Below are 18,985 nucleotides of genomic sequence, written 5' to 3' on the forward strand. Positions count from 1 at the left end.
CAAACCTAGCCTCACCTAATAGTTTCACTGCGTCTGCCGTTTTATGACTGACATTGCAATAAGCAGATTGTCCAGATATTTATGCCATCTGCAGCTCGGAGAGATAATTAAAGTATATAAATTAATCAAGTGCAATTAATTAGAGGCTTTATGTTCGCAGCAGTACATCTTTGCATGTATAATTTATATTTATTGATTTGTTTGGTTTCATTAGCCTATAAGATAACAGTGCAAATGCATTAGAGGGGAAAATGCACAATTAGCATGCAGTAAGGGCTGCGGGTAATTGATAGATCAGCGAGCACTCCCTGCAGATATAAAGCTGTGTAAACTGTCATAAGCAGTTACAATCGATGACTGATATTTTGCGCCATATCTCTCGCTTGATTAATGATGTTTTTGAAAGCGGGCCCCCACTTAATGGGACCCTGATAGGCATGCAGGATTTACTGTTTAATCAGGGGGAAGAATTTATTGCGCCCCAGAACCTGTGTCGTTGCTGGTGGAAATGTATGATTGGTCTCTGTAAGTGCTACCCTGATGTTATTTGCTCCCGTCAGCAGCCAATATGGCTGAGCATAAGAGCTTTGTGCTTCCCAGTTGATTTTTTCATTGACTGCGCTGCCATCGTTCATCACTGGCTGGTTTCCCTCCGTTCTGCAGTGCTGAGAGCGAGGCGAGCTGACCAGTCGATACCGGCCAATGTGTTCACAGCAGTCCGCCGTTTCCCGCAACGGTGTGTAAACTGCGCCCGCAATGAGAGACACTGACTTATTTCCCACATAATGAGGTTTTATCCTTTGTTTGAAACGCGATTTGTGTGATTTGAAATGTTTCTTTTGCGTATCCTGTTGACATGCACAAACGGGGGCATTTGAGGTGGTAGGAGTAATACATATTTGGCAGACAGACGAATAAACGTAGAACAACCTGTGTCAGACGATGTTTTCCTTCATCATTCATATTTCCTCGGCTGGAAGTTTAGCTCTCACTCACCCTGAAATAGAAACTCGAGGCCTCTGAGTCATTAGCTCCTGTTTGGTATGGATGACATATTTTGAAGATGTTGTCAGAGCGTGCTGCGTCACTGAGAATTCATGTGGCTGTAGCGATATAATTACTCTATATAGGATGTGGGCTTTATGGCCACCACATGTTGCTGCCTGGGAACAGCTTCTGTGTGTATTTCCTCCCTTGTCGAGGTTTCCTCCCTTGTTGCTCTACTGCGCTTCTCCGTTGTGTTCTCCGATGTTGTGTTCGATCTAACCTGTACAGTGTCCTCAGGGGCAGAGAGGGACAGGTGCGAGGCTTCACATAGTGTAAAGTCAGCCAGACCCTGTTGGTGTGTAGGGTGTTATATAGTGTGGCAGACCAGTGTGTTCGGGGAGCTTTGTCCCACAGCTGGGTGCCAGACGTACATACATTTTTTTTGCCCTGTGTCTGAGGCAATTTCCTCCCCCTATGTCACTGTAAATGCTTACAGAGACACCGCCCCCTGTTTAGGCTTGCAGATATATGCTGTGGAAGAGGAAGAAGCCATTTGCCTTCTGGTGATGAGCTACAAATTGGGATCTTACTTTACACCTGCTGGTATCTGCTCATCCCACCCTCAGGGCAGCTCCTGAGGAGATGTGTTGAAGATGGGCCTTGGAATTTTTAAGCACTTTACTTTACTAAACAAACTTGCTTACAAATTCACTTGAAACTGCCCTTTCCCTTGGATTTGGTTTCAGTTGGCTTGAGCAAATGGATGACGGATCACGTGAGCTCGTTGCCCTCTAAAGATAATGGAGGTAAAAAAAATAAAATGGCGATGTTTGCAGATATGCGGATGGTGGTAACTGTTTGTGAATAATGCAAGACAATTGCCTGTTGTCTGGGGAGAAACAGTCACAGAAAACCTTTGACCCTCCTCCCCTCTCTCCTCTGACGCCAGAGCTGAGATAACAGCCGGAGACGTTGGGAGCTCTCGCTTCTCTCCGATTCTCTCGTCCTGCTGTGTAGGAGCTTGTGTGGAGGTGGGCCGCCCGATAGCGGGGCCATATTGACACTGCTGGACTGCAGGAGCCCTTAAACCCACAACAGCATCTCTGATTTCCTTCCAAGGGATCCCCAGAGAGTCAGAGCTTCCATTTTTCCTAACTTGTGTATAAGTAAACTGCAGGACCTGGCTGGGAGGTCAAATCAATCTCTGCTATTTATTACATAGAAATGTGACACTCCGTCTTAAATGCTCCTGTCCCAAGTGATTTAGCCTTGTGTCTGCGTTATGTCTGCAGTGTGTGTGTGTGTGTGTGTGTGTGTGTGTGTGTGTGTGTGTGTGTGTGTGTGTGTGTGTGTGTGTGTGTGTGTGTGTGTGTGTGTGTGTGTGTGTGTGTGTGTGTGTGTGTGTGTGTGTGTGTGTGTGTGTGTGTGTGTGTGTGTGTGTGTGCCAGTGAGGTTGGGGAGCGACATTTTATGACCATTGTGCCAAATTGTCTTTTTCTCCGACCTGTCTCTTGTAAACAAAGATGGGTTAATATGCTCTTTGAAGACAGTTTTATGTAAAGCTTTTAGCCCTGGTGTATGTATCATATTTACTGTAAGCACTTCAAACACAAGGGCACGCTAATGCAACGAGAACGAGTAAGGATTGTAGTCATGCACAGGTCAACTCCTGAACGCTGCGCTTCAATATGATCAGTATCCCGTGCTACTTCAGGATGCTTTGATGCTCACTCACGTTATGTCTGCATTATGTTTGTCGGAGTGCAGGGAAATGGGACGGTGACACAGTCATTAGCCTCTACGGAGGGATGCAGTCGTGTTCCTGTGGGAAGCAGAGGTCTGTTTACTGCGTGACAATGTGATATTGTGCGGCTCACGCTGTCTTAATTGGAAACAGTCTCACCCAGCAAAAGGTGCACAAGACCCCTGATTTTGCGAGGCAGTCTCACCCCTCCCCTTTCCCACCACCAGCACCTCCCTCCTCCCCCCTCCCCCCCCCCCGAAGAGCAGCACAACCCCCTGAAGCATTTCCTTAATCCTCCGGAAGATCATGCTCCCCCACTAAATGTGGTACCTGTGGACAAACAATGGATTTTTCCATAATAATAAGTTGAAGATTTCATTATGAGTGTCTAATGGGTGGACGGGTCTCGGTCTGAGCAGACACACGGAGAAGCCTCCTTTTGATCAGCAGCATAGGGTTAATCCATGGTAAGAAATAATGGAGGTTTAGATGTGAGGGGGGGCGGGCGCAGTATTGAGCCAGGCTGAATTTACAGCTGAGAGGGCTCAGTGAAAGGATGATTTTTAGAGCCTCTCGCTGCGTATTGAAGGGAAGACTGTCTGACAAGTCATCAATGAGCCCCGGCGCTGTACTAAACTAATGAAAGCTGCATTTGATCTTCTGCGAGGAGATTCAATACTGCTCCCGCTATTATTTAAGTCCTCAGCTTCACCCAAACCTGTTTTCAGATCCACAAAATCATTAAGTTGCACAGTGAAGTAAACTGTGTTTGTGAGTATTGGGCGAGGAGGAAATATCTAAACCGCTTATAATGTATCCCCGTTGATTGCATCCAATAGACACTTCCTGACTTGTTCAGCAGGGTTAGGTTCACTTAGTAACATGTGTGTGTGTGTGCTGTAGTGTAGATTCACGTTATTTATGTTTCGCTTACTAATCTTACAGACAGATTTGTCATGAACTTAGGTTTTGGTCACCTTGTGCAGCCTGATCGCTTCAGTCCTTGCAGTGACACTTCATGTCTAATGGCCCTGAATGTAAACTAGTGTGTAGGACGGCGCTTGATGCTTTTTACGTGTGTTTTGACCTTGTCTATATTCTGCCGATTTGCTCTCGACGGAGGAGGCCCCCCTGAAAGTCAAGCTCTTTGTAACCAAATAACGAATGTTAACTCTTCTTCGCATACGTTTAACAAAAACCTCTGAGGTGTCGTGCCAGCTATATTATTTTCTCATTGAACCGAACCAAAAATAAAGCCCTGTTTGTTGAATTTATATTCAAGCTCAAATGTGAAGGGCCACGCCGACCACACTTGAGAGGCAAGAAGGATGAAAGATTTGGTCTGAGCTTGTGCCAAGGAACAGGTCATGCATCATCTGCTAACATCAATGACGGGTCTGCACCGCAAACAAAACAGCCCATCCTCGCACTTGAACTGCAGTGATTCAAGGTTATGTTAACTGAAACATGCTGAAGTAATAATATAAACACTGTGATAAAGCAGCAGTTTGGGAGATTTTGGTAATAAATCTGGCCAGAGGGGGCCTGAGTGAAATTTGTGACGACTTCAAGTGGTTGTTAGTGTAAAAGTCTCCCATTATGCAGCTGTTCTGCATCCATAAGGCGTTCATCCCACAGCAAGTTTAGTGGTGCATTTTAGTGAATGGTGTAAATAAATACATGAAAAAATGTATAGGTAATTAATATTCAAAAAGATATAATACACCAATAACCCCCCACACCGACAATTTATTTTTTATATTACCCATTATTGTCCTTGTGAAAACAGGTAATTTAAAATAACAGTATTTGTTTCAGAAAAAAAAAACAATTTAAAAGAATTTCATGAAACGATAAGATAGGCAATTGTAATTTGACAATTAACCACAACAAAACAACAACATTGAATAACGAATAAATATTTTTGCACATAAAGATATACATACACATACACAATACATAAATACAGATGCAAACACGTGTGTGTGTATAATATATAGACACATATACACATGTATATGCACACATACAAACCTATAATGAAATCTTCAAAAAGTGAATTAACAGACTCTATCATTGATAACAAGGAACTTTAGGGCCTTAAATGGAACCAGATCTAATGTTATAAGTGAAAAACCTGCAGTAAATACCATTTGACTATTATAGCTGCAGTTTGTTTTTCATGACAAACTTGAAATAATTGTTTTCTCACAGGAGCTGGTCGCACAGTGTCGCCTCATGACTAAAGGCTTCGCCCGGAGGAGTTGCCAAAGGAGCTGTTACTGCCACGGGAGAGAGGAAAAAGAGAAACTAAAGTCTCAGAGTGAATTCTCACCAGCAGAGAGAACCAGCAGCGAGATGCACGGTAGAGGAGAGAGCCGCTGGGCCATGCAGGGGTTAGGCCTGCTAATCCTCACATATATATTCTCCTAATTAATCCTGATTACCACTTTTTAATCGGCCTGCTCAGGCTGGCCTGGAATAAAGTGACACTTCCTAATGAATTAAACCTGCAATTTACAATTGCCGCACTATTCCCTCTGTTGCTTTTTTTGCAGCCTCCCATATTGGTCCCGTGTGGGAGCCCCCGGTCTGTCAGTGGCGTGTGGTCTCACTCCACATTAGTTAACTGCTAAATGCTTGGGTCACACCTGCGCCCTTTTATGGGGTCTGGCAAATCAGTGGGGTTAGTGTTGTGAGGAGAGTGATCAGTCCAGCCCCCCCTGTATGCAGGACAAGGACATTAGTATGGACAAGTGGCAGCTTTATATATATACACACACACACACACAAGGTTGTTAGGATGTTACAGATTAAAGTTTGCTGATGAAGGCACATTGTGTGGTCCTGCGCAGCTTTTGAGTTACCAAATCCCCTGTCCACTTTGCGGCTGCCACTGAATTGTAAACAGATCTCATGAACCTCTCCCATGCCTCTTGCTTTGCTGCTGCCCCACCAAGTGTGATCGACCTCAACCCCGTTGGTCAGTCTAGTGTCTAATCCAATGAAATGCGTTTAGGTGCAGAACAGGTAAACAGATAGATTGCTGACCCTGCCTTTACTTCCGGGTCAGCAGCGCCTGGTGGCCGAGCGGCTTGAGCCCGCTGCAGTAATGAGCTCTGTCCCCCTGCGGTCGGGCCCTCGGCCTCCCTCATTTGAGTGGGTCCATCCCTGGGAGATGGGATCCTGTGAAGCAGTGATTGTTTCCACGATTAGGTGGGAAGAGCAGTGGAGGCGCGCTCGCGGATCCCTCCCATGGATTCGCTCCCTCAACAGAGGCCTGGCTGAAAAACAATAGCCAGCTGTCGCCCACTGGCTGATGTGCCTTTGATCAGCCAAATGAAGGCTGCTAGCATTTCTTATGGAGTGGAGATTGCTTATCGATCTATATCAAAATATTCATGCTAATCCCGGGCAGCGGAGACTATTTTCAAGCCGGGTTAGCAATCAGAGCTGCCGTCCTGTCTGGAGCAATTCGCTGAGCTGGGAAGTCTAATCAGCTCAGGGTCCTGCAGTCAAATGCACTTTGCCGTTTAAATTTGGACCCCTGACATTGATGGAGGAGTCCAGAGAAAGGTGTTGACAAACCAAATTGTTTGTTCCAGCACTATTTTGCTAGAGATCAAGTCCAGAGTAATGCGCAGTGAATTTGTTCATTACTAGCTGGGGTTGGAGAGGAGCGGGGCGTGGTTTCACCCGCTCTCCACTGCAGGGAGACTAGTGTTTCAAGGTTGGGGGATTGAAGGGTTTGTTCATGTATGCGTTGTGTGGCATGTGTGTGTGTGTGTGTGTTGTTTGTTGTGGGGGTTCTGTATGTTTGTGACAGTCACTTTGGGTTGGCTGTATGAGTGAGTGAAGGGAGTCGTGTTGGGCGGGGGGCGTTGCAGATCAGAGAGGTTGAAGGCGTTTGGGGAACACTCATCTTGGATATTAGGGATGTTTAGATTCATACTGCCCCACATTTATAAAGAAAAAAGTGCACCAGTTACAATTTAGGATGAACTTGATATGCACTGCTGAATTCTTTTCATGTAATTATTAGAATAATTTATTTAATTTAATATTTAGATCAATCCTTCCTCTCCGAACTGTTCGAGTCTGGTGGAGTTGATGTGGTGTATCTGGGCGAGTCACCGTTTATCATGGAGGAGGAAGAGCCACACGTTCCACTGAATTGCCACAAAATCAGATGTTTGGCGAGTTTTCCACTATTTGACAAGATGCATTCAATTTGAAAAAAAAAAAAAAGCAGTTTCCCCGCAAAGTACAGAAACTGCAGCACTGATTTGTGCTCAGTGAGGAAAGTGCAAAGCACCTACGTCTGCTGGCAGTAGTTTCCGCGCATGGCACTGTGCTTTGTTGTGTATCCTGAGCATCGTTAAATTGTTAAACTGTTAAATGTGCTAGTAGTTCTAAAAAAAACAAACTGTGTAGCTGGAGACTGAGAACAGGAAAGAAGGACTGGTGAGATATAGGCCTCGTTTTATTTTGTCTTTGGTCAGAGAATGCTTCTTTTTGCACCACAACCGACTGACTAAAAGACATTGCATTGCAACAGGGGTGAATCATATCCTATTGCAACAGCAGTAATATTCTTTATATGGATCTTTAATGTATCAGATCATTGACAACGCATCAAGATGTGTATCACATCAGCGTCTCTGATGGAGATGCACCACTGGATATGGGACCAGTGTAGTTTGTGTGCCTGGGTTTCCTCAGCTCATAGGGTTGTTTAAACAGGCTGCCTGTGTCCAGTGCAGTCTTGGTTTTAACACCCACTCAATCTGTCATTTGTATAAATATCTGCATATCTGTTGACTTACTTGTCCTCTAAAAGAAAAAAATAATCGTGATGAACCCAAGCAACCTGATACAAGGGATACAGGAGATGTTCAGTGTTTCTCAATGTATAATGTCCTTTTTTTAAATTTCTACAATAAGAAATATTTGATATGTTTCCGTTAATAAATCAATCATGTTAATGAATAAGTCTCGCACAGGATGTGTGCACGGCTTCCTTGATCACAGATTATGTTTGCTTCCGTTTACATACGCCCCTCCTCCGCCCAGTGACGCAGGCCGTTCTAAATCTGTCCAAGTACGTTAATACTGTCATGCAATTATTGTGCAAAGAAATCTGTGAAGAAAAAGCATTGCCAGAACGGAGAGATTATCCTGCTGGAGGGTTGAAGGGCTAATGTCTTGCCATATGGCACAGATTGTAATGTGCAGTGTCCTGCTCCAGGGTCAATCATACATCAAGTATTAGTGTCAGGTAGGGATTAATGCTTAATGTTCCCTCACCTTCGACACAGCGCACTGTACTCTACCTGGATCGGCTCTCCACCCTGACATGATGTATTTTGCAGGTTAGGTAACTGTTCAGGAGAAGTGGAGGAGGTTGGTTCCCTGTTGTGTAAATCAAATCAGCTAAAGAGCACGGATATCAAAATGATTTATCATACAGGACAAGAGGAAACTAGAGTTGTGATGATTTTTTTTTATTATTATTACTGTAAGGGAAGCATTGTGGTTATGAAGCCACAGGAAAAGGAAAAAAAAAATAATTATCTTCTTTGTCTCTTGCCTGTTTTGCAGCCTGTCACCTCTGAAAAAGTCTTCTTCCTGTTTGTGTTGCCGTTGCTGCAGAAACCACCGATTAGTGAGATTATTGCTATTGTTGACTGATGAGGGGGAGGGGGGGGGGGGCATACATTCTCACAGAGCGGTGATTTACCCCACACTTATGGCATAATGTGAGTCTTGTACACACTGCAGACAGGGATGTTTTCTGTTTGCATAATCAAGATTTATTTTTCACTTTCCACGCTGATATTTAGTTTATATAGATTATTATTCATCCAATATAGTGTGCTGATATGTACGCGAAAGGAAAGGAGCCATAATTTGATGCAGAGTAGCACATGTGTGCATAACCGTATATTATTTGATTATTGCCGCCGTTAAAAGCGCCTTCGTCTTTCCTCAAAGCATTTCTCTGTCACTTTATAAGCAATGTGTATACAGTATTTCTGCGAGATAGTAATTGCTATGGATCTTGCGCTTGCCTTAAATGGCCCATGTGTGCCCAGCCGGCCTTTGTCACCTGGCAGTGTGTTAAGCCAAGTCCTGGCGAGGGCATTAGCCTACATGACTATATAAGTAATTAACCTCATAATCCCTTTTTGACTGATTAGAAATGATCGGTTCTTGCTCCGTTGACACGCGCTTCCTCGCCATATGAATCCTCTCAAAACAAAGTGGCAAACGCAAACGTCAAGGGGGCCAAAACATATTGTGTATTGTTACCTCGAGAATCATGGTGATGGAGAGAGTTGGCTATGGGGAGGGCGTGACATGGAAAGGTGAGATGTGAGATGTTTCTGTGTGTGTGTGTGGGGGGGGGGGGGTTCACATATGTCAGACGGCAGGATGTAAGGTGCAGGTGTCGCCAGGCTTTGGTGCTGCCTGTCACCTTGTGAATAAACAGCAGTTGTTCTTTGGGGAAGGCGGGACTGATTCATGTGAGACTGGCGGAACATGGCAGATGGATGTACTTTTTCATATGTGTAAATAGTCGCAGCTAGCTATTAACATACCTCCGTGCAGATGGCAAACTGTAATAAAGTACAGGTGATAAAACAAGCCTCCTCGTCGATGGCTGACGCCCAGCCGATGTTTGTTCATTTTTACATACAGTGCAATATGCTCTATAGCACAAGGGCACAATAACTAGTGGGGATATTTAGGAGTCCTTGTTGTTCCTGAATAGTAAACAGTTTTAATGCTGCAGTAAAAATGGTTTGATCTGGTTTGGCTTCACGTACCAGAAGTGGAAAACCGAATTTTGCATTCTAACTACACCGACTTGTATCACATCATATTTGATCCAATGAAAGCCTTATTAACGGAGGGAAAATCCTGAACACAATTTCCTCTTTTATTAGACTCTCTACCATGTGTTTGGGTTTGTGTTTACTGATGTGAACAACATGCTAGAGCCAGCTAGTGTGGGAGCGGCAGCAGCAGCAGCAGCGGGAGTGGTTACATGTTGGATCGCGGGAGCAAGCTGACGTCGGAGCCACTCTGGCCCACAGCTGGTTCCCCTCCAACTAGATGATCTGCTCCTTCCTGACTCCAGAGACCAGAGGACGAGGCTGAAAAACCCAGACAGAGAGTGAGAGCGGCAGAGACAGAAAGATAGGTGTGTTGCATGGGGGTAGAGAAACGGTCGAGGGGAGGGGGGTGCGAGGGAGGAAAGAAGAAAAAAAAAAGTGGGGGTGTGTGGCGTCAGCATCCAGATGCATCACAACCACTCGCCGCAGCGCTGTGTTTGTGCAGGGTGTGCATGCATTTGTGGAGCCCAAGGACTTGTCGTCTGTCTGCTGCTGGTTGTGGCAGCCAGCTGTCAGGGGAGCTCAGGGAGAGAGTGGAGGCCAGGTGAAAGGAGGGCCAGCGGCAGACGAGGACTGGAGCCAGCGCTCGCTCACTCCAAATGAATGGTGACAAGAGCGCGAGAGCCATTGATCCACTGGTCAAAGCAGCCCTAAGGCTGCAACCTAATGTGCTGAAAAAAGAAACATCAGCCCCAGTTGGGGCTCTGGCAGGGAGACAATCCTCATCGGATGAAACACACCTTCCACACAACATGCAAGGGATCAATAGAAAGAGCTGGTGGACGTGATTATCCGATACATTTACATCCACTGTGGGCAGAGTCATATTTACATGCTGTAGCAGCTCATAAAGTGAATACGTACTGCACAATAGCAAGGGCTTGTGTTTTTGCTCATTTTTAAGGATAATTTGCAGGCATTATTGAACCTAACGTTGAAAGAGAAAATGTATGATTCGTCAAAAATGTTTTTTAGTCAGAGCAATTCTATATCTAAGCATGAATTATTGTCTGAATTACAAGTGCAGACAGTCATAGATACAACAATGTTTAGATCAGACAGTTTAAAACAATTCAATATATAACACAATATAAGCAAACACTGTACAAGTCACCTGAGAAGTGTTATTCATTAAATGTGTGACATTGAAAGTCATTTTCTAGAGAGGTGCGAAGAAAGTAAAGAGAAAAAAATTGTTGTGAAGCTCACCAGAGTTCATCAGGCGTACCGTATCTTTGACTCAAAGCTGTTTCCTGAGACTTTCCAGAGACGTCGTTTGAATACTGCCTCAGAGCTACAGTGCGTGTGTGTGTGTGGGGGGGGGGGGAGTTAACAAACAAATATGCAACAAACATGCATGTAAGATGCAGTAGTGCGGAATTAGCCTGAAACTCTTTGCAAACAGCAGGCGAGCATAAAAACATGACATTACAACAGCAGCATTGTTAGATAAGCGTCTGGATAATTACCTGCTGTGGTCCACCTGGCTCTTCACTATTCATTTGTCATGAACAAAAAAAAATTACATGAATATAAAACACTCCCTAAGATTAGTTTTTTTTTTGTGTTCTTTTTTTTTTCTCCGCAAGAACACATCAAAATTCATCGGCCGCTCCTGTGAACAGTGAGCTCTGCGCTAAGTGCTGTGATGTGGGTCTTGCTCGGTGCGGTGACACTTGATTGGCTGGCGTAACCCGAGCCAGGCGGCCGGGCAAAGAGGGGCCCTCTGTGGGCGTAGCAGCGGGCTGATTGATGGGTGATGTGGGCCGAGGGAGATGATTGATTGATTGATTGAGGTTGGTTGGGTGACAAACAATGCAGCGCCTGGCCCCATCAAGGTGCAGCCCTGTCAGTGACAATAATCCCTGATTGCCTCTGCTCCCTGCCCCCCACCCCCTCGCTCACCCACTCCCCCTGTCCACCTCTCCATCCCCTCCTTAGGGACCACGCTTATTGCCGTTTATATATCTCCATGCACAGACGAACAAAACGCGGACCCTACCACAGCACTCACATGTACAAGCAAATATACTGTGTGTACATGTACCTGTGTAGAGAATGATTTTAGAATTTCATTTTAGTTCAATTCTTCTGCCTCCCTTCTGCTCAGGCTCACCCCCTCCCCTGTCCAGTCACTCCATTTCTGGTAAATATCAGCAGCATATAAGTAAATAGCTCCATTTTTTTTTTCTTCTTAACCACACCTGCATGTGTGTTTGTGCTTGTGTGGGAGTTCCGCTCACTGTTGCTCTGCACACAATGTTCAGAGCGGAGCAGCCAGCGGCCCTGGGCCTCTCACGCATATTATTCATATTAGTGTTGATTCTCAAAAAATTAGTCGCCAGGATATCCCTTTGAGATTGCAGAGATTATCGAGCTCAACTTCAAATACTTCCCAGATTGGGTTAGATCACCACACAGCATCCATTAGCCGGCGAACTTTGTTTCAGGGCATCAATCAGGTGGTGTTTTACACTAGCCAGAGAGAAACATGGGTGTCTTGGTTTCCCTTGCTTTCGATAGCCCCCACCCCCACCCCACACAGAGCATATCTAATACTGCGTATGGACTATTGTGCATAGATTCATCTGATAATATGAATTTCTATAATAATTTCATTAAGACCCTCACAACATCCTTTGTTTCTGATTTAACTAACTCAAGATTTCAAGTTTGCCTTCTTGCATAATGTTTCCTACATGTCTGACAGCCTGCCCCGGAGCTCTTCCGCTCAACGTGGGCCAGTTGGCAGGTCTGCTCTGCACATTTGGTTCATGTCCCACACATTTCCTATCTGGTGGGCATCACAGGCATTTTGCTTTAATTGCTAGGCGTGCTCCGACTGAGTGCAGCTTATTTGTATGTTTGTTTGCCTCCCTGCCTGAGCTATTGGTAATCTATTCTCTCTTCTTAGCGGGAGGAAACTCGGGCAGCCAGTGTCTGGATTCATTGAACTGGCAACAGAGTTAGTGCATTATCATGCTGAGGTAGACGTGGAGACATACTTGGCTGGCTTTCCTTGATTGCAACTAAAGACCAGATAGCTCAACTTTTTTTTTCTCAGTAGTTTGGAGTCGAGGTACATTTCCATAAGATGTACAAAGTTTGTGAAAATAGCACAAGGAGAGTTAAATGAGATAAGGATAAGACCTCTCTCCTCTCTTTCTATTATCATTATTATTATTTGTCGCAGGGCTGTATGTGGCAGTTATCCATACAGTATTCCTTTGCTGCAGTGTTATTGAGGGATTAGGATTTCTTAACCTTTGGAGGAAAATACATGGATAATCTGCGAGGAGATCAAGTGCACAAAAAGCAGATTTTGTCGATAATCCATCTCTGAATAACAGATCCACAAGTCAACAACACTATATGCGGTTGCCTAACACTTGTTTCCTTGTTCTCTCTTTTGTATTCTTATCCTAGGAAGGATGAATTAAAACTGGACTTTATCCTATAAGAGTAGATAGGAGTTACGACACAACCATCCACTGCAATAATATTGATTATTATGAATCATAGCATGCAGCGACTTGGATAAAAGCTTTTTTTCTTAAGAAAGAAAGACCTTGATAGAAGGGACGGCAACCAAATCTAGCTCAAGGATCAGTAATATAATAATTCTGAAATAAACAAAACTGAAACATTACATCAATATCCAGCATCATTTCTCCTCATGAATGTTTATGAGTTATTGCCGTGTCCTTGCTCTTCTTTAAAAATACACTCAATGGAATAGAAAAGCAAGAAAACAAGCTCAACCTTAACCTCATATCTCAACTCGTCTTTTTTCTCTCCCATCATTTTTTAAAAATGTTTTACTTGTGGTTAGAAATGGCTATATAAAATGTGAATTTTGGGAATATGTTGTAATAATGAAACGCTACACAGGTTTCCAACCTAAGTTAAGTGCAAGTCATAGACTTTGCTGCAAGCTGACAGTGCTCTGTTCCACAAAAAATAGAATTTAACTTGTGGCCGGCGAATCAACTGTAACAACGGGTTGTTATGCACTGCACTTTGTGACGGGAGCGTTTGACCTTGTCTAAACAGGCGGGTAAATCCAGTAATCCTTCGCACTACAACGGCCCTGCGTTGCTTGACCATTTCTGGCACAGAACAAACTGGGACTCTCCTGCCTCTTAAGCTCAGCCAACTTCACCTCTGATCACCAGAAATAATCAGTTGACAGAAAATAAACTCGTCCGACTAAAAGTGTCACGCTCACAACACAAGAACCCGACTCACAGTAGCGTTGATGGCAGCAGTGATGTACAGTGGATATGCTCCGCAATCTAGTAATGCTTGAACCTCCCTAACCCGACTCGCTCCGTGTCACAATTAAGCAGGGAGCCAAGCAGATTGTGGCAGTATTATAGATCACAACCAAAGCATATTGCCGTGAGATTGATAGCGCTGCATACTGAGCTCTCCGTATACCGCGCGCACAGACAAGTGTGAAATATGTTTAATAAGTGCATAATTATGACATCTGTTACCCTCCACGGTAGCTCTCGGCACAATATTAACTGAAGGAATAAGAGGGTTAAGTACAGTATGTTTTAATGCTATGATAGCATGTTCAATTGAAATATGACTGGGGTGTAATGGAGATTAAATTAAAGCCAGAGATAATTGTCTGACACGAAGATAATTGAGTTGCAATCCTCTGGGCAATGAAGAATAGCTCGGGGAGAAGAAAGAAATAATCACGGCCCTTTGCTCGAGAGGAATAAGCTTATTTCTCCGTGATGGGGGGACATAAATTCTGCACTCAGATTAAAGAGTGATTAATCAAAGCAGTAATCCACAATTTGAGTGGAATCAGAATGACACGTCTGTTTTATGTAATTTACTTTACTGTCCTCTGAGTGGGACTGATTGTGCTATGTGCGCAAGTTTTCTTAATACCTTTGGAGACATTCACGCTTGCAGGAGGACTCGATGACTGATCCGATTGCAGGGGGGGGAAAGGGGCTGGCAAAATGTTTTCATCTTCCTCCCTCCCCCCCTTAAAATAACACAGGGAAGCTCTTGTGCCCTCCCAAACATATGGTCCCACGTTGGTGCCTGGGTTGGTTCAAGAGAGATTAGTGCCTGTGGTTTGAAGTGTCTCTGTGTCAGCGGTGGCACCCCGCTGCATTTTTCGAGGCTCTGCACCGCCAGGCGCCAAACAGCGCTCAGTCGTTCACATGTGAGCTCACACTGACACGATCACGTTCAGCACATTGACCTTAAGGCCTACTTGTTTTGTCTTGGGAGAAGGATCTTTTTCCTATGGCTGCTACCCCTAATTTGTTTAATTCTTTTTTTGATGTTGCACGGCGTTTTAAAATGTCTGAAGGTTGTTTTTGTTTTTTCATCAATCAGATGTATATCATACAACAAGCCCATTTTACAGAAACTTCAAAGGGAGAGAGACAAGGCTCAGAGGACAAATGAAAGGTCTGTCAGTCCGTCTTAAGTCAGTCAGACAAAGATGGCAGCAAACAACAAAGTAGACATCCAGATATGTCTCGGTTGTTATTATTTACAGCAGAGCAAAAACTAAATTTAGAAGATTAAAATTAATCCCACAACTGTCTTTTGACAAAAACTAGATAGGTAACAACTCATGCACAAACTAAGGGGTACATACGTCTGTGCTCAGTCCTCCAAATGTCATTATTAGGAAATGTTTAGATTTATGCAATCTGCATTTAAAATCCGGATCTGCATAATGATAATGATAACAATCTTTATTTATAGCGTACTTTTTAAACTGACTTAATGTGATGATACATTTAAATATGTTCAGGTCATTAGGAAAGAGTCCATGGCCATGTTAGTGCCTCTGTGAGGCTGTACCTGCAAACATGCTGAGAATAACATTTCATTCTTTGGTTAATGATATATATATAATCTTGGCTTTGAAACATTCCTAAATTGGTCTCATGTTTGTTTTGCCCAACTTTCCACCAAATGTAATCAGGATTTCTTTAGTTTTTTTAAGATATCCTGATGATGTCAAACAAATAAAGATATGAAAAACTGCTACCCTCTTGGTTCAGGTTACAAACATAAACTGTAGAACTGTTGAGGGATATCCACTTGGTCAAGGATGTCTGGAAATCTGATTAAAGTAAGATGTCTCATCATATTTAAATGTTTCTATTTTTGGATAAATTCTATTTACTAGTTTGCACACTGCCTTAAATGTCAGGTTTTGTCAGTCTACATGTGCAGAGCACTAGTGAGACCTTCAGTGATGAGATTCACTTCCTGAATGTCTGGAGTTCCACAAATTGAAAAATATAGATTTTTTTTTGGACCAAAGGACCAGAGTTGTACAGGTTAGAGGTCAGTCAGGCTCCTTGCACCCAGAGGCCTATTTTAGAGAAGTGAATAATTTAAACTGCTCAGAGGAGTGGTGTACCGTTACAACACATGGGGAATGTGAATAAAAAAAGGCAAATTACCGAGGGCAAAGGTCACAAGAAGGAATCATCCCTAATTAGTGGTTACCATGGCGAACAGCTCAGTGTAGTGAGTGAAACAAAGACGGACAGAGACACCGAGACAAATACAAAGAACACATGCATCACACCATCCAGCAAGGAAGCAATGCACTGATTTGACAAAGTGTAGCTTGTAATTAGCTGAACTGCTTATGTCACCGTTAGAAACCGGGGTCATCTTCTGAACATCGACCGGTTTGACCCAAAAACACATCAGATTCAAAGGGATTGTGACCATATACCCTTTTAGTTATACATAATAACCTCATCACCGTGTGCGGAGCCAAACGTAACCATGGTGCCCTCTGCACAAATATGTCCAACTCACCTGCTTGCAGCGGCTGCCTCGTGTGCAGTTCTCATTACCGAATCACACACATATAGATTTTCAGGCACATTTTCAAGGACTGAAATCATAAACTATCGAAGCAGCAAGATCACAGCCTCGACCATCAAAATGGCTAATCCCCGAGCTGATGATAACGGAGCAACAGAAAGGAAGAAAAAAAAAAGGAAAAGACGCTATCTGCGAATCGACTGTCTGCTATTGATGTCGGTGTCATTATCTCTAGATTGGCTCTGAATTAGAACAATGGCCATTTTAAGTACCATTTCCTCTTCCTTCTCCCGCCTGCTGCATGTGGTACACATTAGGCATCTTGCCATTAGACCAAATATCTTTATTTCTATCTCGATCCGTGCCCTCTGCTTTGGAGAGTTTTATAATAACTTGGCATGAAATGACAGAGGTTAGTGTTTTAATTTAGCTTTTTTTCCCAAGGTCGTAGTTTAACAGAACTCATATGTTGATAATGTTGTTTGATGTTTTGTGTCTTAATTTTTGTTACCATGAAACTTTGTGAAATCACTTGTTATGGTGATAAAATGTATATATTCATTTCAGGTATGATTGGGTCCTTTTTTTTTGCAAAAATAACATAATAATACATTTTAAATATTAATAAAATGTATACATACATAACCGTAAAATATGTTGATTGGATTGGAATCTACAGTCCCACCTCTCCGTGGGTATCTATAGGCAGCCAGTGTGCACTGGGTCATAGGAGGAGCAAGGAGGACAGAGAGTGTTGTTCCCAGAAGGCAACTGCAGCGAGGCGGGGCGTCAGCCCGCACACCAGCGACCTGCCTTCCCTCGGCCTTTTCAGCTGCTGGGAAAGATGAAGATACCAGCAAATCAGTGTTTGTTCAGCCACTCCACAAATATCCCCTCTCCAGATTGCGTCTGGCCGAGGAAACGGCACTTGACTGGGGATTCTGAAATGATTATTGGTGGCAGTGTCCTTCTGGGGCTGCTTTTCTAAATGTGCCAATAAATTTCACATGTCCAGATTTGTTTTGCTTTCATTAGCCCTCTAATCTCCATCCCAGGGCCAGGCCGATTCTGCCATGAGTGAACTCTCTGTTTTCTCTACAGGCGGTGATTAATGGCTGGACAGCATCATTACCGACACTCTGCTCTGGAGTTACATATCTGCCTCTACTGACACGATGCCACAAACAGAGGAACGCTGCACCCGCTGCATGTGTGCGTATATGCGTTTTATCTGTGCCCGAACACGTGCGGTGTGCAAATATGAGCCGTCCGTGTTTAATAACAGGCCTGATTCTTATATGATTAAATGTTTTGTCAGGTACATGGTTTATGTTGTTTGCCTCGGGCCTTGGCTCACACACTGACAGTCACCATGCAGTTTATAACCTCCGTCTCTCTGAAGTTACTTGTATATTTTATATCTCTGAAGTCTCAAACATGGTGTACGGCTTGCTAATGAACTAAAGGAATCTGACCTGCCGACAACCCCTCCTCTTTTACGACGTGGGCATTGTTCATCTTTTCCTTTTAAAACTCATAGACCCATAGCAGCCGGCTATTAACTTGACGTTTACAGTACTTTTATCAACTCTTTGAGTGCATTGATTCATAACAGTCAAGTAGGTACTCATTGCGCGGGATATTAGTCATCCATCCCCCCCTGATGCTGTAATATCATATTTTTCACTTTGTCTCAACCCTGCGCCCCAGGCATGGAGACATATGCATGGCCCAATAAACCACAGCACCATAAACCCCGCCTGTGCTGCATTATACATCCGGCTAAGCTGAATGTGAATGTGTTTCCACATGACTAATAGATGATGCGTGTTGTCTGCCAGGCCAGGTTTAATGCAAGTCAAAGGCCAGACAGTGTGCGGTGGGAACAAGAAACCCTGGGTTCTGTTTTGTTTTTTCTTCTTTCATTTGTGTGAGGTCAAAGAAACACAGTCACCTGTACAGTGGAGCCAGCAGGTGCTCTGCCTCTCTCATCTCAACACCTTTACTGTCTTGGGAACGATTGTGCCGCCTGCAGACTGGCTGCTGGAAGGGAAATGGAGATGAGGAGGTGGATTTCTCAAAGGAACTGAGCAATCCACTTAATGTATCAATTAAATAAATGTGACAACAAATGCACTATAAATATTTTCCTTATGACACATAATTATTCATCCCTGTTTACTCAACCTCCAAAACAGCCTCTTGAGAATTTAATGCTCTTTGCTGTGAAATGTTGATTCCATTCAAATCCCCAGATCCAACGACACCAATGGGAACTTTACTAAAGTCAAGTCAGATTTTATTTATATAGCCCGATATCACAAATTTGCCTCAATGGGTTTTACAAGCTGTCCAGTATAACGACAACCTCAGTCCTTAAAGCCTCTCTCCAGACTCATATGGAGTATGCCCTAAGAGAAAAATCTTAAAGAATTGTCCATTTCTACTTTGATGAATGATATTTTCTTAGCAATGAAGCTTCCGATGCTTATTTTTCCATTTTCCAAGTGTTGTTTTTTTG

The 18,985-nt window shown here is 43.6% G+C and overlaps 1 long non-coding RNA gene across 2 annotated transcripts in view; it reads left to right on the top strand.

The window, feature by feature from the left end:
- LOC118302414 overlaps window positions 1–17,830 on the top strand; it is a 61,979-nt gene extending 44,149 nt beyond the window's left edge. The window contains exon 3 of one of the 2 annotated variants that reach the window (XR_004790542.2): window positions 17,566–17,830. This is a non-coding gene — a long non-coding RNA (uncharacterized LOC118302414). Of the gene's footprint in view, window positions 1–4,945; window positions 5,255–17,565 lie in introns of those variants that run through there. The other variant, XR_004790544.2, reaches the window with a different exon arrangement.
- Window positions 17,831–18,985: the final 1,155 nt, after the last annotated feature.

Source organism: Scophthalmus maximus, chromosome 4, assembly GCF_022379125.1.
Source record: "Scophthalmus maximus strain ysfricsl-2021 chromosome 4, ASM2237912v1, whole genome shotgun sequence".
Taxonomy (NCBI): Eukaryota; Metazoa; Chordata; class Actinopteri; order Pleuronectiformes; family Scophthalmidae; genus Scophthalmus; species Scophthalmus maximus.